General features: G+C 36.0%; 1 protein-coding gene across 14 annotated transcripts in view; it reads left to right on the forward strand.

The window, feature by feature from the left end:
- Positions 1 to 25,527, forward strand: part of PTPRD (protein tyrosine phosphatase receptor type D) — a 2,089,263-nt gene that overhangs the window by 1,799,049 nt on the left and 264,687 nt on the right. The gene's annotated exons all lie outside the window — the stretch shown is intronic.

Consider the following 25,527-nt stretch of genomic DNA (forward strand, 5'->3'; position numbering starts at 1 on the left):
ACATGTTAGCATTACTTGTGCATGGATTTTTCACATGTGAGTCAGCAACTACTTTCTATAAATTAACTAAAGCTGTCATTAATGCTTGCAAAATTAAAGGAACATCTTTCATCCTGAAGATGAATTCTTGTTAAGCAGAGGAATCAAGAATTAGAAAGGCATGAGTTTTCTTTATGTCAAAAATGTGTTTTTATTTTAGCTTTTTATATTTCTTGTGCTATCTATTCTTGCAAAGTGAATAGAGATGGTGTGTCCCCCTTTTTTTCCTGCTATGTGGCTTCTGAAATTTGAACAATGCGTGGGGGCACTTGCAGACCCCTAGTACAGTGTGTCTACTTTCTAGACTTTGGTTTGAATGACGGTGCTAAAGAGTGAAGTCTGGTGATGACTAATACTCTGCTATGTATTTGTGATTCTAGTCTTTTGCGGAGAAATGAGAATATCACGTTGCTTGATTCTAGAACTTTGGATAGTAGACTTTCAGATGAAGAGAATTGAAAAAAAAGGATCAAAATTTAATAATCCCAGAGGAATGTGCATACATTAAGTGTGTGGCTGCTTAATTTCATTTTTTTTTCCTACTGAAGGATGAATTTATACTATCAGTTTATAAAATTAAAAATGTTTCCCACTTGATCTTTTTAGTACCAAGATTAATTAGATACCTAGAAAAAAATGAGGTAACTTCTATTTATATCCTAAATATAATTTAAATAATAAAAGCATCTTAGTATGCCTCTGGAGAAATGTTGACCAACTAGATATAGCCTTTTAGATCCATGGAACAGAATGATGCTTAAAAATAAACAAGTCAGATTTGAATTATATTCTTGGCCTTTATGGAATGCTATATTCATACAAGAAATGCCTCATATCTCTATTACAAATGCAGAGTTAAACTTGTAAACACGTTTACAATTGCTAAAGTTAAGGAGTGCTAAAAATAAAGAGATAATATCTCTGTAGAATAGATAAGGGGGTTCTTGTTTGTTTTGTTTTTTGTTTTTAGGTATCATTGGCTTATAACACTGTACATGTTTCAGAGTTACAGGTTCACACCTCTTCAAGTGCATGTTACACACCCCTAATGATAATTGAATGGGCTACCTCTTTTAGGACAGGAGGTTTAGCTCTCCAACAGGACATAAGATGGGAGTAAAAGCCGCTAGATCAGCTTTCTGCTTTAAGGTGACACTTTTATCACTCTTGCTGTAGTGCAATATTCAGAAACGAAGCTAATATAAAAGTTGGTCAGAAAGAGTGAATTCCATAGATATGGAGCAAGCAGCCACATAAGCACTCACCCCATCGATTCACCACCACCATCCAGAGTGTATGACCGTAGATAAGGTCATTTCCACTCGGATGGGCTCATAGATACAAACTCTCAAGTATGAAAGCTGGTTCTAGGCCACAACAGTAAGCCCAATCAATGAGAATAGAAGTCATAGATCCTTGTGAACTATAGGTAATTGAACCCTATTGATTATTTTTAATTTTTTAAAAAATGTTTGCATAGGTAAAGGAAAGAATAAAATCTGTCAGACGATAAGACAGTAGAACACAAATAACAAGAATTAGAAGTCAAATTTTAGAACTCAGAGGAATCCTACAAAATATGTTTATACATACTGTAAAGTGTACTAAAATACATATGTATTTTTCATGTAAATGCAGATAAAATGTCAGGATATTACAAAATAATTATTCAGGTGTTCATATCTGAGCAAACTCAAACTAATTTGTTTAAAATTTTTCAACTTCATCTGCTTATTTTTGGAACTAATGCTATGTAGAAAGTTATTATAAAAGATGCAGCAAATGAAATTTATCAGAAATATCTCATTTTTTCCCACTTTATGATTTTAAACCTTTTAGAAGAAAATGACAGCCATTTGAATCACTTAAGCTTTATTCTTTCGATGAACACATTTACAGAAAGTTGGAGGAAAGTATCATTGTGCTTAGACAGTGAGAGGTTTTCCTGCTGCCCGCTGATGAGGGGTCCCCTGTCTCATCTGCTTTTCTCTAACTAGCCACCACATAAAACAAATGCATTTGAAAATTGTAACATGATTTGATTTACTCTGTGTCTGTCAAATATGAAAATTTATGATTCTATTCAAGTATTTAAACCTTCTATTTTTTTTTTAAAGACTGTGTTTAGTAATTTTGGAACTGTTTCATGAGAAAAAAAACTAAAGATATTTTGGATAGTGGGAAAGTAGTCTAAACAAACCTTAAAATAGAATAGTTTTTTGTGTTACTGTGGCATGAAATAAGGGGGGTAGAAATGATTGTTTCCTAGAGTTACCTCTGTTAAAAATTTCTAAATAACTACTGATAAGTATTAATAACAGTCGTGAAAAACATTCCAGCTGTAAACTGTCCGTCATAATACAGAAATAGAGTGAACAGTTCTCTAAATGAGTATGAAGAGTTTTATACCACAGTTGAAGAGCTTTGTGTCCATTTTAAGTTCACTTTCTCTTGCAAATCATGTTGCCTGTGCTGCAGTAGATGGAAATGGCTTTACACTGTTCTTCCAGAGGACCTCATCAGATGCCCATTTTGTCCACATGGATCATTTACTTTTTCCCCACTTTGCTGACAATGCCAAAAATGTGCCAGCTGTCTTGACGGGTTTTGTCTAAGTGAGCTGGATGGAGATCACTAATTTATTTCACACAGGCTACTAGAAAACTTAATTAATTGGAGATTTAAACATCTGACCTGTGTGGCTAATGCAGAAGACATCGTAATAATACTCTGACCACCCATGTGTATTGAAGGGAGTATTTCAGAGAAAACTTTCTGCCCATAGCTTGTTCCAAATTACCCTAGCTTGGAAAAACTGTTTTTATAAGGAGGATACCTATAAACTCAGCCTGAGTGTGACCTGGGAAGTAGTATTTGGGCATTTCCCAACTGCAACCTGTGGACTGTTGTGTGGAAGTAGCTTTGGGAAAGAGGGGGCGGGGGGGAAACCTGCCCGTTTCCAGGTTTTTAGTTACTCTGACTGTAGGAACATTAGGAAATACTAGTTGCCTAGATCCGTGGCACTAAATGGATCTCTCATAAACATGTTTTCTATCCTAAGAGGAAGTTTAAGTGAAAGTTCCGATCTCACCAGGAGGTCATTAAAGGCTGAGCTGTACCTGGTTGTAGAATTCTGCAATGGACTTTGAATTAGACACTCAGCCTGTACTGAGGGGCAAACATAGGAATAGAGGGGGTGTTTTAAAATGAAGGATCATCATCCAGATAGAATGGGTTCTTCCTGAATCTTTGGTTTCCTTGCCACAATTTTTCATGGCTAACATGTCAAGAGGGAAAAAAATGATGTAATGATATCTAAGGATGGAAATGTTCTCTCAGATACATATTATCAGCCATTGAGCAGGGAAATTGAGCTATCACCGTCCCTAGACTTTCCTTTCGCCTAAGAGTCCAGAAGCACCTGCCATTTTTAAGCAAGTAGAAAGTCAGCAGTGCTTTTTTTGTTGTTGTTCATATAATTCCCCTCTCTAAGAGAAAATTCTACAAAAAAAGCAATGTTGCCTTGAATTATCTAAATGTCATGTTGGCTAATTTAGTTTTTCTTTTTAGGCAGTTATCGGAAAACACATATTTTCTTGTCATTCAAAACAGCATGTAATATACTATTTTTTAAACTTAGTTAATTATTTTCAGAGATGTCTCCATTCCCAAACATCAGTATCCCCAAACTACCACCACCATAACAAAGCTGGATTTAATATATAATATTGTTCCTCTTAACTACTTATAGGTATCTAGCTTGGTCATAGAACACATACAAAGTACATTTATTATCTAAAAAAAAAAAAAAAAAAAAAAAAAAACGACTGCCCAAATGTGAGGCAAATTATTTAGCTAGTTTAGCAAACGTATTTTATGAAATGGCATTTAGGCATCTCTATTCTATTTATAAATACATCCCATTTTATAAATGATCACCATCAAGACAAAAAGCCAGTATGCAAAGTGCTTCAGTCTAGGTCTCAGATAGCTGGAGTTTCAGCTGTGACTTTGTCACAGAATAGTGGTGGCATCTTGTCTATTAACTCCCCTTCCCTGTTCTTTTTCTTTTTTTCCTTTCATGTTCCCAGGAAAGGCATGGGATCGGTGATCACTCAGATCACTTCTTCTAACTTTGTATGATTCAGTGACATGCCTATTTCAGCAAGTGAGTTCGTGCAAGATGGGAAAAAAACATGCTCCCTGAAGGTGACTGTTACTGAGTTAGTAAAACACACAATGAGCAGTTGGATGAGAGAGGGAAGGCATTTCACTGGGAAATGGAGAGAAATGTTTGCATAATATGTCTGTTTCAAAAAATGGGAGCCATTATAGCAGTTGTTTAAAAAAAAAAAAAAACATAGAAACCACAACAACTTTTACAATCTTTCAGGGAGATGGCAGTCGACTCTCTTCTTCATTGTGCAGTACCCTGTGATCAGAATTAGCATGTTCATTACAGTCTCATTTTATTAATGCCTCTTTTTGAAGATGAACACAGTTGTCCCTGCTGTGAAAATGGTACTTTTCCGTTTATGTTATAAAGTGATCTCGGCTGGGGATCCAGGCTAGGAACATTAAAGAACAAAGCACAGCTGCTTGACTGTCACACAAAAGGATTTTTATGAAAGACTGAAACAAAAGGAAGGGGTGGCCAACACAGAACAAACTTGCTGAAATTAGGGTACTGAGTGAAGATTACTTGAAAAGGCTTATAAAGTAGTTGAGTACTTGGAATAAATTGATAAACAACATGATAAAGCCTTCCTGTGTTTTGCATTTCCTTGCTGAGTGAGTTGGCGGTGGGCAGAGGCATATTAATAAACAAACTCTGCCTTTCAGTAATAGAACCTTAGTTCTTTATTCTGCATGGGTCGGTGTTCAGAAAGACAGGAGCCCATACTGAAGAGAGACATTAAAGCCAGTGATATTTTGGAGAAAATGCACGTGTGCCTTGAGGCAATTCATGTATCCTTGTCATTAGTCCTCTAAGCACCAAGGTGTTGGTGAAGCCCCACTGTTCCCTTTCAATCAGTATTACTTGTTTTTTCTACTCTGGGATTATATCTTAAAAGGGCTTAGAGAGAATATGTATGCTTGTAAATTAATGCATTTAGGTAAGAACAGTTTTCTTCTTTTGGCTTCCTATCAGGATACTATTTTTAATAATTTTCAAATGAATATTGAGTGTGTGTATTTACTATTGATTGACTTATTAATCAAATGTCAAGCTGGAAGGGAATTTGGTGTTTACCTCACCTAATTCCTTATTTTTGAGGTAAGAAACCAAGGCCTGGAGAGTTTGAAGTGATTTTTTTTTTTGGTCATGCAAGTAAGATTTCTTTTGGGTTTTACCTAATCAGAAATAACCCCTGTTGTATTATGTTATGACAATGTATTCTAACCTTTTAGTTATTTACTTTTGATGTAAAATAATTGTACGGAAAACATATTTCACCAGCTGACCAGTGTGGATGAAAAAGTGCTAACATGCCACAGGTGTGTAGAGTGTGAAACAATCCTCCCTTGATGCAGTGTGTTTTGAGTTGAGACTTGAAAAATGCATAGGATTTTTATAGACAGAGCTAGTGTAGAAAATTACTGATAGAGAAAGCTTCACCCACATAATTCATATTCAAGTACCAATTGTATGCATTATTCATAGTATATATACATTGATATGCTAATATATATTAATAGTATATATGATGTATGTGTGTGTGTGTGTGTGTGGAGAGAGAGAGAGAGAGAGAGAGCGAAAGATGGAGAAATTGGTTCCTGCTGTTGAAGACACTGGCAACTCCCATGATCTGCAGGCCGAGTGGAAGTCTACAGAGCCAGGAGAGCCCATGTTTCAGTCTGAAACTGAAGGCAGGAAAAATCAAGGTTCCAGTTTGAAGCCACTCAGGCAGGAGTTCTTTTATGGGGAAGGTCATTGCTTTAGTTCTATTCAAGCCTTCATCTGACTGTATGAAGTACCCCCACTATTAGGGAAGACAGTCTTCTTTCCTGGGTGTACTGAATTAAATGTTAATCTCATCCAAAAACATTCTTAAAATAACACCCAAAATAAGATTTGATTAAATACCTCAACACCTTGTAGACCAGTCAAATTAACCACACAGAGGGTATAAGCAATTGTATTTCAGAATAGAGTAGGAGTAAAAAAAGTAGTAGAAAATGAGATTGGGGCACTCTTAATTGGCTTTGGAGATTAAACTACACAAGGGAAGTACCATGTGACTAAGTTAGCATAGACTGTCACCATAGCAGTTGAAATTTGCAGAGAGGTTTACTGAAATACCTAAAGCAATATAGCAAGCAATTCAGTCTTTTACACATATTGATGTTTATATCTTCAAATTGGATATTAGGTTGGCTTTCATTGATAAAATTTGAATACCTTTTAAAAATTCAATTTCCTGTCTTTCAAAATTAGTTTTATTTTAAGATACCAATTAAGATGTAGTTTTAAAAGTTGTGCATGCATAATTTGTTGAGAGTTAAGGCATAGATATACCAAATGCCTCATCTAAGATTTAATTATCAAAATCCTAATTATGTACCTCCTGAGAAGAGCAAGTAGCTTATTTTGATTTATTAAAATAAAAACAATGACTTGTGAAATAATGCCACAATAAAAACAAACATGATAGCATACTTCCTAGTATTCTTAATATAGTTGATTAAAGATAGTTTATTAAAGATAATATATTTTAGTAAAGGTAGAAAAAAGTAAAGACTATCTTTGATCTTTCTAAATAAACTTCTGTTTTAATTTACAATTTATATCTCAAAACTTTCAATGTCATTTTTTTTTGTATCTTTAAACTTTGTCCTTGAGTTTTAAATTTCATTCCTGTATTAAACATTCCTTATTTCCACCCTTGCACATAGTGCATTTTTCCTCTTTCAGATTTAGGCACAGTGTGATCTGTTAAATTTTTTTTCTCACATGCCTGATGATGTGTGTTCAGATGATAAATTTTATCTCAGTTTGGGGTTTACTGGAAGTATTTCTGTTTTATTATAGTGCAACACCACTGTTTAAAGTAGCTGCTTAGAAGAATAAAACATGTATTTTAAGTGAGATTAGCAAATCAATATTAACAGTTTTCTGATATGTCTACTTTTCTAGGATGTCATGCACACTTCTTTTTGTGTGTTTGTTTAATTCTATGGGTAGCCACAGTTCTATCATTTGTCAGACAATTAGGAAGTTAAATAAGGGGGAAAAGTTTTATCTCATGAAAACTTGATGGCTTTAATAAAGTTAGTTATTAATTATTGATGCTTGTACTTTGTATTGGTAAAACAAAATTTCTGTTGAGATGTGTATTTTTTGTATGTTTGCATATATATGTATATATATATATATATATATATATGGTACTTGAGATAGAGATATTTCAAGTACATGTTTTGTATATGTATATATAAGTATAGATAGATAATATTGAATACAAATTACTTAATTTACTTCATAGATTTTTGCTGTAAGAAATGATAATCTTGATTTCTTGAAACTTCTGTGTACCTCTCCCCACCATCTGTGTAAACTCCATTTTTCACTAACCTTTAATGTTCCTTGCATTTACTGGGCACTCAGGAAGTGTTTGTGCAGTGAATGCATGCATATAATGAAGGCTATTTTGGATATGGCTATGTAAACACAATGCAAGAAGAAACTATTTGGGCAAAAATTAACCTCACCTTCAGTATAACAGATTAAGAAATTTCAGTAGTTATTGTAGGATGGAATGTATGGTTGAGAACTATAAAATGGAGGCAGAAGGAATGGGCACTACAAAGAGAGCTAGTGAAACAGAAAGGATCACAATGGAAAGAGAATATTCTGTGTATCTAAAGTCATGTGTTCATATCAACAACCCACTGCTTTATGGGTTAATACACTTAAATCTAAACTTGAAGTTCTTGATCTTTAGAGTGAAGGATAATCCTGACTATCTTTAAAGGTCGTTTTCTGAAAGTAATCACGTATGTGCAAATCATATGGCACAATATCTCAAATATAGAAATTGCTAGAAAATGTGTTTCCTTTTGCCTTCTTTCATCATCACTTTGAAGGTGAGCTACACGTTTCACTTTTCTGTCCAAACACTGTTATTTTCAATACTTAAACTAGGAGTTTCATGAGGTCAGGACTTTGTTTTACTCAAGATTAAGCAGGCAGCACAGTGTTTGACATGTTATAACTTTTCAGTATATATGTGTTGATTAAGTGGACAAATGACAGGTGTAACAAAGAGGTTTCTAATATTTTTTTTCTACCAAATATAGATGATTTAAATTTTATTTTAAAAAGTCAATAATAATAGAATGTGTTGGTTACGTACTTGGAATAAGCATGCAGCACTTTAGCAGCAGTTCATATTGATTCATGAATTTATTCCTAATATGGTTCTCCATATGCCAGAGATTGTGTGAAGACTTGGAGTAAAAAGATAGAAAAGACATTACTTCTTTGCCCACCCCCACCTTTAAGGAAGCTACAGTGTCTGTTTGATACAAAACCATAATTTTGGCAAATATGACAAGGCAGTTGTACAGATGTACTGTGGTTGGTGGATAATGAAGCCTATTTTTAGAAGTGTGCTCGCAGTAATTCAATGCGCACCTTTCTAAGCTCGTACTTGCAGCAAGAACTAATGTCTCCTTGAGTCTTCTGTCACCATGATAGTAGTTTGTTGAAATGTAAGATGTGTTTGACAGAGGAAGCCTCAACTGACAGAAAAATTGAACTCACCAATTTTTTCTGATGTATAAAAATGTTATGAGGGAAAAATTATATTTCATTCGTAGGAAGATTTGGGATGTACTTTGGGTTTTGAGAAAATAAGCTGCAATAAAAAAAAAAAAAAACTTAAGTAATTACCTTCAAGGTAATATTCCAATTTGTTTCTTTCCAAACTAGTAGTAAAAGGAGGTTTTACTACTGTATTTTTATGACCCATCTTGCACTAAGAGGGGATGACAAAGCATACCTTAAAAATAAATGATTTTAAAGTGCACTAATAAAATAACTTAAAACATCTTGTTCCTCAGAGGACTACATTAAGCAAAATTGATATTAATAATAAAACATTTATGGATTAAAAAATAGAGATTTAGGTGTTTTAACCTTTGGGAAAGAGCCATTAACATGTATTCCAAAACAGGAACCTTCTTACACACTGCCCAACAACTTGGTTAGACCATTGTACATTAAAGAACCCTCTGTTTGCACTTGGGTTTTCTACATATCATTTTATCTTACAATGATATATCTGAATTTTCCAGGTATTTCCAAACTTACTGTAAATTGACACTAAGTGCTGCAGATAACTTCCTTGTAGTCCCACTAATCCCTGTGGCAAAGATGCATTAATAATTTAGCAGTCCTGGGTCTTTCCTGGTGGCGCAGTGGTTGAGCGCTGGGCTGCAAAGCTGCCCGTAGCCTCTTCAGCGCCAATTCGATCCCCAGCCGCTGGCAAGGGTCCCACATGGTGTTCAGACCTCTCCTTCCACGCCTGCTGCTCCCTTCAGCAGTGTATTTTGTCAGTCTGCCTGTTCTGTTACCTGCTCTGGTGAATTCTCTCACCCTCCCGCACTTCTTACTGTACCCAGTGCTTGTATAAATAAATAAATAAATCTTAAAAAAAAAAAAAAAAAATTTAGCATTCCTGGCCCCACAGAAAATGGAATTTCCTCATTACATTTTACAGATAGATAAATCTTCACCTAGGAGGAAGAGTTCACTCTGAGTTAAATTCTTTGCCACAATTTTCAATAAGCCTGCTATGAAGAGCCAGGCAGAAGTTGTTGCCTAGTAAGAGTGAGGTTTTGCCCATTAGGACTAAGATTTGGGCTTGTGTGGTCTTAATTCCTATCATCATTCTTAAAATAGGGCTCTATAAGCTTAAAATCAAGTTTTTGACATGATGTATTTTAAACAAGCCTCACTCACTATATGCAGTGTTGTCTAAGCTCAAGGACCGCTGCTCTTATTTCCTGCAGTCATTATGCATCCTTGGTCAAAGGCCCTCACCAAACCATCCCCAAATCTTTGTGCAAAAATATCTGTAGGAGTATGGTAGAGGATACGTAGTCTGGTGTGGAGTTGAGGTAAAGATAGACTTACTTTGAAGGAAAGGACCCTTTAATATAAGGCTGTCATTTTTATGTCACCAGGCAGTCCTGAGAGGGCCTAGCGGTATGTTCAGTTGATTATATTTTTTATAAGACTTATTACAATAAGATTTTTGCATTCATTTTCATAAAGTAGGCCTCTAAAATTCTACATGCTTCAGGCATTATAAAGTCTTGCTCTGCCACTAACACCAAGGGAAAAAGGTCCTCCATTCTGTTTCATTTGAGTAATAAAAAAAAAAAAAAAAATGGTTGTCCACATCAATGCTTGGATATAAGAATGGCAATGGGAGAGGGGCAGGTGTCTTTCCCAACTCACTTTCCTTTCATTAGACAAACTTCAAAGGCCTTTGCCCCAATTTTTGAGAGTATCTCTTCCTTCTCTGTTTAATGTATAATAGTTCATGTGGGTGAGAACAGACTGCTTTCTGCGATAAAAGGGTACTTGTTTATAGTCTACGAGGATTCTCTCCATTAATTATACTTTATTTATATATATATTTTATATCATTGTTCATTTTTGTACAATGTATGCTTCCTCCTTTCAGGTGTAGTCCCTGTAAAGTTCTCACGACCAGTTCACCTGTGCACTATCACTGTAGAGCCTTGTGCTCATCCCTCCCATGTTTTGATCTCTTTTCATCTCCCTCCCTTGCAGAATGTCTCTGATTTCTACTTGCCTACTCATTTTTTAAAAAAATATTTATTATTATTGTTATTATTTTTCCCAATCCCTTATTTGGTTCCCCTATATTCCTTCTTTAAGTGAAACCATCTGATAAGTTTCTTTTTCCTTCTGGCTTATTTTGCTGAGCATAATTCCTTCTAGCTCCATCCATGTTGCAATCAAAAAAGATATACTCAATTATATTTTAAATGTTTCTTTCTTTCATTATGAAAGATCAATTTTTTTTCTATCCGTCCTTTTCCAGCTTACCACCACCACCATCACTGATGCAAAATAATCTTATCTGCAGGACACTAGAGAGTCATAATTTTTATTTTAATATAATCTAGTTCTCAAGTTTAGAGTCATTATTTCTATCTATTCACTAACTGAATTTGAGCTAAAACTTGATATGAATGACACATTGTCTTATGCAGCAAAGAAGCAAGGAAGGAGACAAAAGTAGTGAGGGCTCTTTCCTTAGTGGGTTTTTCTGGAAATTAATATTTAAAAGAAATTCAGATCTCTTTTCTCAATGATCAAGCAGTATGGATCTTCTTTGCCATTTTGAGTTTTACAGATTATTGGTAAAGCAAAAATAAAAACTAGCAAAGAAAACACATGCAATTTGCAGCAAAATGGATGGAGCTGGAAGGGATCATGCTCAGTGAAATAAACCAGAACGAAAAAGAAAAATACCGGATGGTCTCACTCATAGCAGGAATCTAGAAAACTTAAATAAAGGACCATGAATAAAGTAAACTTAAATAAGGGGCCATGAAAATGAATAACTATAAGAAAGTAAAAATCAAAATCAATAAAAAACCAAAAAACTATGAACCAGAGACACTTTATGGGGGGTAGGGGGTGGGGAGGGGAGGGATTGGGGTCAAAATAAGGGGGTTGCAATTGTATAAATAAATAAATAAATAAATAAATTTATTTGAGAATGTCAAAAAAAAAAAAAAAAACTAGCAAACAAAAAATATCCTACAAAATGAAGAATCATCACCAAGTTTGCAAATCAACCTGGGAATGTGTGAATTTTAGTAGATAAGCACTCTTTTTGAGCTCCAGAGCAGTCCTTAAGTCTCAGTGAGAACTCTGCTAAGTACTTGACTAACTCCTAAGGTGGGGTCAATGGCTTTGTAAAGGAACTACAAATTCAGAGAGACCAGTGTTCAAAAGTGGCTTGACCAAAATGTCACAGATATTTAAATGTGCTTGATTATATTTTCTGATTCCAAATTCAGTTCCCTGTCCATTATTTTATAGTGCCCTCTGATGCTGTGCTTCACAGGGTACGCAGGAGCTTAAGATGACATGGAAGGGTAATTGGGACTGATTTTTCAGATCTCTGCTAGAGGGCTGGGAATGTGTGGCAAGAGGGGCCACTGAGTTGGTTACTTAGGACCATTTTGTTATCATCCTGGAGTTTATAGCAAGGGTCAAAAGAGGTATGAGAGCATGAAAGAGTGGCCTGGTTTGGGATGTAAGAGATGATGGTTATGAAAAGGAAAATGCATTATACATTATCTGCTTTAATGAAGACTAATAGATCATCGAAAGGCTGATTGACACAGTGCTTCCTAAGTTTCTGTCAGAGCAACCACTGGATGTTAGAAGTTCAAAGCTAGTTATTTCAGTTATGTTAGAACTGAATCAAGTTAGTGTTGACTCAGTGGTTGATGGAGATTAGTGAGATCCCTCAACATCAGTCTCATAATCTAAGAAGAAAATAATTCTCCTTCACGAAGAAACTTGATCCTCATACTTGATAATGGATAGTCCAGGGAATTTGTTTTTTTTTTTTTATCAAAACAAGTATTTATCAAGTAATATCAGTTACTTGAATTTCTGAGCTGAATGGAAAGCCCCTTCATGTGTGTAATCTTTTTAAATCTTTATCAAAGAATCAGGAGCATAGTGATCTTTTTCAGAGCCTAAATAGCTTATTAAAATAAGAAAATATTTCCCTTGCTATATCCCACAGAGGGATGTTTTGTGAAGTAAGTTTTTTTTCATTGTCTGTCTTGAAAAGCAGTTGGTGGAAGCTATACAGATCTTATTGTTGGGGAGGTAACTTTAAATTCTTATTTTAGGCAAAAGCATCTGCAGATTAAGACTGGGGAAAGCAACAGTGAGAAGATTCTCACAATTCTACTCAGTTGGACAATTCTTCATTACCCTGACAATTTAATTGGGTGTAAAAAGAAATGGCAATTTAAAATCAAGGGCTTTAAGTGGGACAACCCACCGGTTTCAAAGTTTGCATTTAAAAAAATCAGTGAGGCTCAAAGTATATCTTTAGTTCTCTAGTTAGTTATTTCTTACTGAGTATGGTCTGTGCTGAAATTGCCCTATCAGATGTGTCTTTTCCTGGCAACTTTTGCAAAAGCAAGTAGGAATAGTTATAAATAACTGAACTCTTGCCATATGTGACGACATGGGTAGAGCTGGACAGGATTATGCTAAGTGAAATAAGTCAGAAAGAGAAAGACATATGCCAGATAATTTTACACAATATTTGGAATATAGAGAAACAAAACAAAGGAAGTGACAAAACTAAACCAAACAAAACAAACTCTAGAAGTATGATTGCAGAGTTGAGGCTAGTAGAGGGGGCGGGAGGAGAGAGGAGGGAACAGAGGGGCGAGAAGAGGGGGCAATGATCTGTGGTAAAAGACTATGGATGCTTTGGTGTTGGGAGAGATATGGTGACATGCATCCTAGGAGGTGTGAAACTATACCCCTCAATCATACGTAGTGTTAAAATAAGCACAAAGAAAAATAACCCATTTGCCCAAACAAAGTGTCTGGGAGTGAAGAGAAGAAATTGAATTCATCCTCTTATATGTGTATGTAGACATGGGAAAATGCCTATTTTTATGAAGTTTATTCACTTGAGAGTTATTTCAGTTATTTCAGTGCTTTAAGGATTCTTGTTACATGATTTTTATAATTAAGAGGATAATATTAAAAATAGGCTATAGTTGTTTTTTGTTTGTTTTTTTGTTTTTTAAGTAGGAATGGTATTCGTATAGCTCATCACGTGAGGACTGGGGTGTGTTTGCCTTATCCAGGCTTGTCTCCTGCTGTGGAACAGGTAGTCAAATACTTGTTGAAATAATATGTGAGTACATTTTTCAAGTTGGGATTGCTACATGGCTGTGGTCTACAGTAGCCTCATAATCAGAAAGAGAAATAAATGACCTCTACATAGCAGATTTTGTCTATCCACTTGATAAGAAGACATCAGGCTTCTCTCCTACATGATATTGCAATTTCTTCTCCTGAGAAGCATTAAAATCTCACCTGCCTCTCAGATAAAGTGGGTGCTGCATAGAACAGTATTAATCAGTGACACTTATCTACTTTCTCTTTCCCTGCTTTCTCCTCTTTTTCTTCTTTCCATAAATATATTAGATAATTGCATTAATGTCATCAGTTTACTCTACATCCCATGGCTCACCTAGATTTCATGAACTCTTATGTGGAAAAACATTTATTTGGGAAAAAAGAGGATTTTTAAAACTGGCATTTCATAAAACAGTGTTGAAAGAAACGATGGTTATGTTCATGTGGGTGTTTAATAAATGTCATTTTATACCAGTTAGACCATTACATTTAAATTACTTCTAAATAACGAATTGGTTGTGTCAGTGCCAGCTAAAATTCTGCATGAATTTCAGGTTATCTGATGAAGTCTTAGACTATAGGAGCCATAGTTGCTCCAGCAATATTAATAGCACAACTAGGTTGTAAGCATATTTCACTGGCAATTGAGAGCCAAAAAATCTGAGAGTGAAACTGACTGCCTAGCCCTTCTGTAATAATATCAAGTCTTTTTGTCTCATTGAAAGATGGGATGTGTGAGATCCACCCTAAGAGTGGGATTATCTGAGTAGTTTTCAAGTTAATAATCAGATTATGATTATGTATATAGCCACAATCCATAATCATTCTTGGTAAATTCCTTCTCACACTTGGCATCATTAATAATACCATTAACTATGGTCCATGGTTTAGCATCTCATAAGTTTATTGTTCTTTATTTAGTCTCCCATAGTATCTGAAGAAAGGGATCACTGTGTTCAATTTTGAGATGCTCTATTTTTAAAGGATCATCTTTAAAATTCCATAAGGATTTGGTTGCTGTCAAAATTATAATACAGAATGTTAAAATGAAATACAAAATGTTGTTATGAAGGCTATGTGTTTGATAAAATTTTGAAAGTGGAATTTTTACCTGGCTTGTATGCCAAGTTATATTTTGAAAAGTCTCCTGACACATCAGCAGTTCCCAAGCATGGTGGGAACACTTGTTTTTGGACAAGTTCATTGTCTTTTTGAAGTTCACTTGATTTGTACTTAGGATTCTGTACCAAAGTATCTTGATATATCACAAAATTAGAAGGTCAAATATGATGTTTGATGGTAAAGAGGATTATAGTCTGTGTCAGTACTAGGTCATTAGTAAAGACTAATAATTTCCTGGTATACCATTGAAGATGCTTGATTGACTCTTCTAAATAAGGCATCAAGATTATTAGCAATCTTTAAAGTTTGGGGAAAGAGTGTAAACAGCAGAAAATGAATTCTTTCAAATGCCCTAAATCTGTCAAGATTATTTTCTCCATGGAAGTTTGGTCAAGATCATCAATAACCCACTACAGAACTGAAACACCAAGTTAGAGAGGGTTGGGGAGGAGAAAGAACAAAGAGGGAAGGCAGCACAATGCTTAGGGTGCTGGGAATTGGGTGAGTTGGTGGTGGGTGCACTATGGTGGTAATGCTTGATTGGGTACCCCAACATTACCTCAGGTAAAAATAAATATTTAAAAAAAAAGACATTGATATCGCACATTCTAGCTAACATATATCAATATTTTATTGAAGCTGTAATACATTTAAAACTGTGAACAAGGGCCTCACCGGTGGCGTAGCAGTTGAGCGCTGGATTGCGAAGCTGCCCGCAGCCTCTACAGCGCCAGTTCTATCCCTGGCTGCTCCCCGGCCACCGGAGGAGGGTCCCGCATGGTACACAGACCTCTCCTGCCGCCCGCTGCTCTCCTCAGCAGTGCAGTTCGATCCTTCTGCCTGCTCTGCTTCCTGCTCTGGCTCTGGTGAATTCTCTCACCCTCCTGCGCTTCTGACTGTACCCAGTGCTTCTATAAATAAATAATTTTTTTTTATTAAAAAAAGCTACTTAAAAAAAAAAAAACAAAAAACTGTGAACAAGTCTCTTTAGAATGAGGCAAGGGAACAAAAATCATTACCTCCCGATGAGAAGAAATTTTTTGCTTGAGAACATCATTTTCCCTTCAAATCATTTTTTAATGCTAAGTCAGTTTCTCCCAACTTTAGGTTATAGTAAAGCTATTAAGTAGAAGATAGGAAAAGTCACTGTTTGTTGAAGCTGTGTTGGATTTTGTGTGTAGGCAATTCACTTAAAATGGTGTTGATCTTATTAAACATTGTTGCCCCTGAGGCTAGTCTTTAAGCTATGTGAACTAATGCTTATGAAAACATATAACTAAACTTATAAAACAGTGGAGTCACTCTTTTCTCAAAGCACCATGAAAGGCCATTGTCTATATCTAAGGGGGTAAATGAAATGAAAATTAACATAATTTGGACAAGCTTTTCTTCATGTAAATAGAAGTAGGCTTTAGCTGATTTTCCCAAAGTGAGCACTCTTGATTTTGCACGAGTACTTGGTGTACTTACTATGCCCTCCTTGAAAAATTTGGGCCATAAGGTTTAATTGCATGCTCATCAAGCAAACAGACTTGGAGGTATATTCTCTGAGCTGTGGGCTCCCACAGCTCCCATTAATGCTAATAGGAGTTACACATGTGTATTGAGGGGAGAATAATATAGCCTTTGAAGTTGGAGTTGCTAATTGAGTGCTTTCTTGAGCTGTGTTCAGCTTCAGTGGCTAAGCTGAGTTGGAGTGGTCTAAAATGTCATTCTCCTTAAAACCCCCAGAACATTATCAAAGCAGACTGGCAGTGAAAGAGGCAGCTAAAGTCTTTCTCTTCCCCCAAATGGAGGAAGAATTAGCAGGCCAAACAAAAGGAGCAAAGAAGTCTCAGGAACGGATACATACCACTTTTCTCTAAAATTACTTGAGGTGTTTGAGTTCAGAAAGTGGGAAAGTGAGAGGCCTTGTCATTGGGGAAATTGTTTGTTCCATGTGGATTCTCTGTGAAGTGTGAGGACCTCAAGGCTGACCCATGTGTAGCTCTGCTTTGCACAATGGACATCACACAAGTGGAGGAAGTATGGGTCCCTGTAAGTGACTTTATGCATGTAACATGCTAGATATCCATGAGCCCCTATTTTAGGCTCCTTATTTACCCTCTTTGCAGCAGTAGTGTTTGCAAGGACATGAGAACATTACAGCATTTTCTGTTGTAGGGGCCCACACAAAATGGAAATAGAATTGATTTGTGCATACAATGTGTGTGTGATTATCTTTATATTAGTGTTGAACCTTATTAGTCATAGATTTCTTATTGTGATTTCACTTACTTGTTAAAATTTATCTTTACCTAAACCAACACTGATGGCACTGTTGTGGTCATTTCACAGGGCAGCAAAACTTTTGCAGCCTTCAGCATCCATGTTCCTAGTTGAGATCAAACAAGATGACCAGTTCATGCAGTTGTTGTCAGATGTAATGAATAAGTTCAGAGGCTTGATCATTCTATGACTAAGTACAGTTTTGTTCCTAGTGAGATTCTCCTGCCTGTATCCAGTCTGATAAAACACCACACAGGTTAATCGTATATGCTATAAGGAAGGTCAGCACAAGAGTTCAGCTAGCTTAGTGTAACGCCATCACTATTTCTGGAAACATAACTAAATGAACTTTACTAATAGTGGATTAATCATATGTATGTAAAGAACAAAATTGAAAGACAATAATGGTGTCAAAAAACAACAAAAGAAACTCATATTGTGGCTGATTTCCTTCCAGATTTACCTAACTGAAGGGATTTATTGTTACAGTTTTAGAGGAAAAATTGTGTAGAGATAGCTGTATTCTTTGAATCAGAACTGTTTCTGAGAAGACAGACTATTTATTCATTTAAGAAAGTACTTGCAGAGAAGACAGTTGGGCAGAGAATGTGGAAATGTAATTCTTCTGCTCCCTCAGGGGCCTGAGAAAAATAACTAAACCAGTTACAAAGCTGGTGGTTGCCTCTGTGGACTGTCATGTAGAAGAGGGATTAGATTCATTTTGTGTTAGATTGTCCAGTGAGGATCAGAGAGTGGCAGATTTTTGGAATGGTCTCAGGAAGAACTCTGGAATGATCTCAGCTTCCTGAAAATTATTAGGGCTGTTTTAGGAGGTAAAGATGAGTGATCATTTTCTAGAGTTGCTGGAGAAGATTTAATCTTTGGATAAAACATGGCATGTTGATGTCAGAAATCCTGTTATGATATTTTAACCTGCTCATGATTCCCTCTTGGATTTTTTTTTAGATCATGAGAGGACAAAAGAGTCACTGAAGTAATAGTCTCTAGACTATTTCTAAGTAGGGTTGGATGTGTTATTACCCAAGAGGAAAACAACTATGTATTAGTAGTTGTAATCTTTATACTCTCAGTATTAATGTCTGCCCCTCTTTCTTCTTGCTCTCCCGTTTCCTTCCAGAAATGGAATAGGCCTCTGAGATGAAATTATAATGTCCTCTAAAACATTTGCTATGTGTCTTTGTCTTAATGTGCACATAATTTTACATATTATTAAATATTTTTAAGAGCTATGTTTTTTGAAGATCAGTTGTGTATTGGATATAACGGAGAATGAAAACACTTCTCACTGGGCCTCCCCTGGTAGTGCAGGTGGTTGAGTGCAGCGCTGTGAAGCTCTCTGCAGCCTCTGCAGCGCCAGTTCAATCCCGGCCGGCTGGCGAGGGTCCCACATGGCGAGGCAGACCTCTCCTGTCATGCCCACTTATCCCCACAACAGTGTATTTCCATCAGTCTGCCTGTTCTGTTCCCCACTTTGTCTCTGGTGAATCCTCTCACCCTCCGCACATCTGGCCTGTACCCCGGTTCTTGTATAAATAAATAAATAAAAATCTTTAAAAAAAAACTCACTTCTCACAAATGAGATATAAATCAAATAAAAGTCCTTTAGTAATTGAATAAAACAGGATTACATTATTGATTGATAGAATGGTGACTATAAAACACGCAAACTTAGCTCTTGATGTGCTATTAATAATCCTTTTCATGTTGTAAATTTTAAAATCTAATATTCTAGTAAGCCTCAGCAGATCAATGTTACACCAGATCAAAGAATATTTAATAATTCAGAGTAATTTATTATAATTTTGAGTAATCATACTTGAGATAATTGTTAAACTATGCTAATATTCTTCCATAGGAAAAAATGTGAAATTTTTTCAGAATTTACTTTCATTTTTAATATATTCCTTTTAAATATATTCATTTTAATATTTAAAATTCCTTTCAAATATATTTAAATTTAAATATATTCTTTTTAAAACATAAACAAATGATACATATATTCTCTTTGAGAACATGTTGTACCATATAGGATGAAACCATTGAAGATGCTCTCTATGGCCTTATTCCTCAGAGGTGGAAGTTTCCTGAGCTTTTTTCCTGCTTCTGTTCATTTTATTGAAGTTTAATAGCTATGGAAGACACACACACACACACACACACACACACACACACACGTTTATAGTTTTAAACTCGCTTTGCTTTAACCAGTGGACTCATTTGGATGGTTTTGCAGTTTCAATCATTTTTACACAACGATATCTTGTCTGTGTTTCCACGTCAGAATGGATTGATCAGCAACTATACGGCTATGCTGTAAATATGTTGTGTAATTCACTCTAATTGGTTCTATCAGTAATGACTATTTCCTACCAGGCTATTTGAGAGGATCTTGCAGGCACCCCTTTTGCATGCATGTGGTAGTGCTGTTGTGGGATTGTCACATAGGAGTAGATTTGGCATCATTTAAGCTAGTGTTAATGTGGAACCATATGTAGATCATATATAGAAATTTGTAATATGAGAACTGCTATTCAAGTATTAATATAACTGAAGTATAATCTATTGACAACACTAACCATAGTATGAATTACATATTATAAATTTACATATTTTTGAAAAGTCACTTTAATACTTTTGCATATTTAAAAAGTTATTCAAGATCAACTTTAGGCATATTGCCTGATGTGACTTTTAATCAGAACCTACTCTTCTTAGTGATTGCTATCATTTTATATTAATTTTCAGGATGGCTTCTTAGTAGACATTGTGTAGACACTTCCAATAACAGGGAAAAGCAGATACATGCAACTAAAATTTACTTCTGTAATAATTCCAAATGCAACAGAGCCTTTATAGATGGAGAGAACATTTAAGAGTCATCTCAAATGCTCTATTTTTAAGTGTTAATAGTCACTTATAGGGAGCTTTTTCCCCTCACATCAATCAATCCTGTAAAAATGGCTCTGTGTAATGGACACAGAAACTTCCATGAATTCTTAGGAACCCAGCATGGATTGAAACAGCAAATGTAAAACTTAAAAAAAATTAATAACTAATCTGGTACTGAGTTTAAATGTCTTAATTTGTGCACATGAAGATACACAAATGATGGTTGCTGCAGTCATCAGTTCAGACAGTGTAATAGCAAGGGCAGTTAAGTTCATACTAGATTTAGAATCTAGGCTTACTGTCACTTTTCAAGTTCAATTGAATGAATAGGGCCGATCGTTCCATCCAATAGCTCCACAAGTACTGACCCAATGAAAATGAGGCTTTCAGAAAATTATGCCAAGTACTGACAGTTAGCCTAAATTCACTAGGTTTTAATTTCCTAACAGAAACTCATGTCTGAGTTTTGATTAGTCTGGGACACAGTCATGGTCTTTGGAACAGACATATAATTTCCCCATCATCCAGTTCTGCATCAGTTGCAGGAACTATGAAGACCTGGTTTTGATGCTTTTGCCAAATAAGAATGACTGAAATGCTGATTCTTGTAGATGTTTTAGTATCCTGCTGGGGGAAGCTTGCCTGAGTTAGACATTATCTGCAGTAACTTGTCCAAAGCTGATCAGAGAGGCTTAACATAGACATGGAAAATACCTAGATTTCATTCAAAGAGTGAAATTTCAGGCCTGCTGGCTGGGAGTGTGGAGCTGTTTAACATGGTCATGGTGAGCAAGTTAACAGAGAAACTACCTCCTTTCTGATGTTGCTGGAAAATAGAAAGGACGTTTGTCTGACTTCCTGCTGGAGAAAAGGCAAGAACAGTACCACTTGTACTTGGTTGGTTCCACCAGCCCCAGGGGAAGTTTCCATTATTTTCTGGCCACAGTGAACTTCCCTCTAGACGCTGCACTCCTACTTCACGCAGGAGCACCAGGCTGCCTCTCCCGCGTCCAGGTTGGGAGCCTGTGGATTTCTCTTGGCTTGCCTCTGCCTTGCCTCTTCTGACTGATGCATTTCCAGGTCATAACTTACAGTGACCCTTACATTTTACCGTTTTGCTACACACAGCTTAATTGAGCAGAGTGATTTCTCCTATTGCACTAGGGTTTTCTTTTTCCTATTGCACTAACTTTCTAGATGATCCGTACACAGTTTCTCTCATGCCCCCCTACTTAGCAGAGGTTGAATTGCCAAGGGGATCCTTTGCTTCTAGATTTCAAATTCATACACTAAAGTTTGGTGTTTAAAAATGCATATTCTCCAATGTTCTTTTAATTCTTGTAGCAAAACATATAAAAATAAAGCAGTCGAAGAGAAACACAGGAATGTACTTCTAGGTGAAATATGTAAAGAAGTATGTTTCATAAGATATTTGGATACAAAAAGGACCCGTTAACATTGTTTAAAAAAACAAGTAGCACAGTTATAGCATAATGCTGCTTTTGCTCTATTTCTTTTTAGCCTTTATCTTCTTTATATTCTAGTCAACTACATCACCTTCACCTTCAACTTCTTGTGATTTCCTTATAAGAATGGCATGTGGTAGTGGCAAGTCCTCCCTGTATTTTGTGATAATAAAATATATCTGTTCTCAATGACTTAAGCAGAGTCAAGCTGATTTAGCTTTGGGGCTTTTGTTTTTGAATGATCAGCTTTTTTCCACCTCACTGTGTCAGGGTTGTTTTATCATAAAGAAAGGGATTTTAGCTGAACAAAAGTCAAGGAATTAGATCAACTTTCTTTATTATGAAAATGATATTCTTTCAAGTTTTTTATCAGAAAGTTGATATTTAATACTTAAAAAACATTAAACCATGACTTTGTATTGAAAGACTCATAATATTTTAACTTTAAAATAGAAAATCATCATGGATGTGCTGTGAAAAATGTTAATAAGATTACCTAAGTTTAGGGAAAATTTACTTTCAGAATGCTGGTAACAGTTGGTATAGGAGTTCTTTTTCTGAGGCTTGTTTTTATTTTTCCCCTGTCATTTCAAGTATGTCACTTCCTCCCTTATAGTTTAATGAAATGTTATATGGAGAAAATAAAAAAAAGTCAAGAAATTAAAACTTATGAAAATTACATGGAATAACAGAGTAGAACTAGATTGAATGGAATAATGTTCATGTGATATAACATAGTGAACAAAGCTGTAGTAACTTGTTCTACGACTCTTGAACTGAATATATGTATGTACATAAATGTCAGTCTGTAATGCTCAACATATCTATTGTACGGCACATAGTGCTATATACTGTTCTTAGAATGGTTAGATTTTCTTTCTTTTTTTAAAAAAAGATTTATTTATACAAGCACTGGGTACAGTCAGAATTGCGGGAGGGCGAGAGAATTCACCAGAGCCAGAGCAGGGAACAGAACAGGCAGACTGACAAAAGACACTGCTGAGGGGAGCAGCGGGTGGCAGGAGAGGTCTGCACACCATGTGGGACACTTGCCCTGTGGCCTGGGATTGAACCCGTACTGCAGAGGCTGCAGGCATCCTCGCAACCCAGTGCTTTACCGCTGTGCCACTGGGGAGGCCCTGGATTTTCATTTTGCTTGCTAAAGAGAGAAGAACCACACAAGCTCTGTCTCTAACTTGGATTCAGGCATCTGTAGAAGACTTAGTGGCATGGACAAGTATGGACTAAGTATCAGGGAACCTGGATTTTTATCCTAGAATTGGTGCCAAATGGCAAAATGGTGTTAACATTCCTTATTCTTTCATTGCTTCAGTCTTTCCTAAAATTGACACTAGCTGGCATTTACTGAGTGCTTACTATGTACCAAGCATTGTGCTAAATGCTATGCAAAAATATTTTTGTATAGCTATACAAAAATATTTTTGTTTCTCAGTGTTTTCCTATATAATGAATGGGAAATGGGTTCAAAAAATCCATTTCTACACAGTTAATAAAATAGCTAGTAATGACAGTTGTCTTACAACAGCTGTGCTACTTTACCCCAAATGCTTAAAATGCACATTGTTCTTATACTCGCCACCAGTGGTGAGGCTTAGGTAGGGAATTTTTCTCCTACCTTTTCTAATAAGGAGTCTGAGGAACAGTGAAACTTAGTAGCTCAGCTCACAATCCAAGTTTAGTATAAATTGGGGTTTATCTTAGTGAACATTTATGTGGGAATTTTGGATGTGGGAAGTATCCTGAAATGTTTCACTCTATGTATTATTTGTGCAAGGAAGAAGTAGGTGCGGTTAAAAAGAGGGAAAACACTAAGTGATTAAGAGGCAAACTGAAAATATTAAAGGTCTGTTCTGTTTTAGTGATTTATTTACAAACCATTTATTGCAGGATGATTGAGTACCTACAGCCTTAAATTTCTCTTAGTAGGATAAAATAGAGTTGATAGTGATGTTCAAAATTGAGCTTGTTGATTTAAGTTTACTTTCTTCAAGTGCTTTCTTTGAGAGGGGTGTTCCATTGCTCATATGTAGGTTCTGTGTCTGGATGGCCCAGGCAGTGTGCTGAATAGCCAGTCTGCCTCAAGCATCCTGCTACCTACTTGTTATATGTTATCTCAGTGTTTTCCTGTGATAATCCAACCAGATGGGCTATATTGTCCATAATTTACACATGCAGAAATTAAGGTAACATGACATGCCCAAAACCATAAAGTACAAATCAGAACCTGACCTGCTTGCAGCAAACCCAGACTTAAAAGCCTATGTCATCTTTCGAAGCATGCTGCTGGCCTTTGAGAAGTAACCTCTCAGCTGTTTTATCCAGCGCTGCCATATTAGCGTGGTCTGGTCCTGGGACTCAGCCAAGTGTATGTGAAGTCAGAAAATGACTATGGCTTATCTTCCTGGAACATCAGCTTTAGTAATGTAGATTTAGGGGAATCATGCATTTTTATATTAAGGTCAAATTGGATTTAGTAAGGAGGTGAATGTAAAATTTGCATCTGTCTTTAAGATGACACTAGATGTCAGAGAAGTTTTGATGTCTTTATAGGTACCTTGGGCTTTGCCTGTAGATAACCTTGGTCTTCTGACTTTAGGATTGTCATGTGAAAACACTAAGAAGCCCATTTTTCATCCGTTCATTCATTAACGGCCCAGGTGTAAGTCTTGTCAGTATGTAAGGTGCCTCAGCCATGTCATCTCTCTCTCTTTGGCACACTTCTTCCCCGGTGGAATTAAAGCACATGTTCTCCAGCTCATAAGGCCACTGAAGTAAAATGTCCATTGAAGCCTCTGAAATTAAGAAAATCAAGAGAATATTTTCATTTTTTATTCTTTAGGGACATTAAAAGATTGTGTTTGCATCATTCATTCATTTGCAGTCTTTAGTATAATGGGGCTTGCTGGTCATTCACTAAACCCAGGGAAGATTTTACAGTATCCTGGCTAATTTGATAAATGTGACATCTAATTTAGATCCCAGATGCCATGTAACAGAGGGGAGGGTCAAACCAGAAGATAAGAGAGACTCTGAGGGTGTCTGAGTGATTCTTAGTGACTTTGAGACTATCATTTGCTTTGGGAGGAATGTAAGCTATTTGGTGATCAGGCAGCCCTAAAATACACCACAGTGACACCTTACTAAGTAGCATTCTAGGGTTTGGTGATATATCATATTCCTGCTAACAAATCCCTCATTGGGAATACCTTGTGGTGGTGTTCTTCTAGCCTAAAAATGTTTTGCTAAAATTTCAAACTGTTCACTTTTTCATTTCTGTTTAATGTAGTGGAACTAGATAATTTGAATCTCCAGATTTCACTGTGGGGCTTGACTTACACGGCTTAAAAAGGGTGATGGTAAGATCTTCAATTTCTCGTATAGACAAATTTCTCATATAGACAAATTCTACATGAGAGTCTAGAAATCCTGAAAAACTGTTCAGAACTACTAATTCCTCCTCTTGGCTGTATATGGAATTAAATAGCAAAAGACATTGTGCTGGAGCATGTGGTTATAATGTAATACTTGTTAAAAACCAGTATCCTGTAATCACAGGTACCTCTAGCCCAAGGGCCAGAGCTCTCCATGTTAACCTGAACTGAGTTATATTTAATAAATGAGCATGTAGCACAAAGACAGCAGTTGTTTTTCCTAAAGTTAACCACAATATGAAAAACTCACCTGAGTCCTTGCTAGTGCTGCCCTAAAAGGCTAGATTCTAAATATGCATGCCACTGTATTAGGTGG

This window comes from Talpa occidentalis, unplaced genomic scaffold (assembly GCF_014898055.3).
Source record: "Talpa occidentalis isolate TD23 unplaced genomic scaffold, MPIMG_talOcc4v2.1 talOcc4.7, whole genome shotgun sequence".
Taxonomy (NCBI): Eukaryota; Metazoa; Chordata; class Mammalia; order Eulipotyphla; family Talpidae; genus Talpa; species Talpa occidentalis.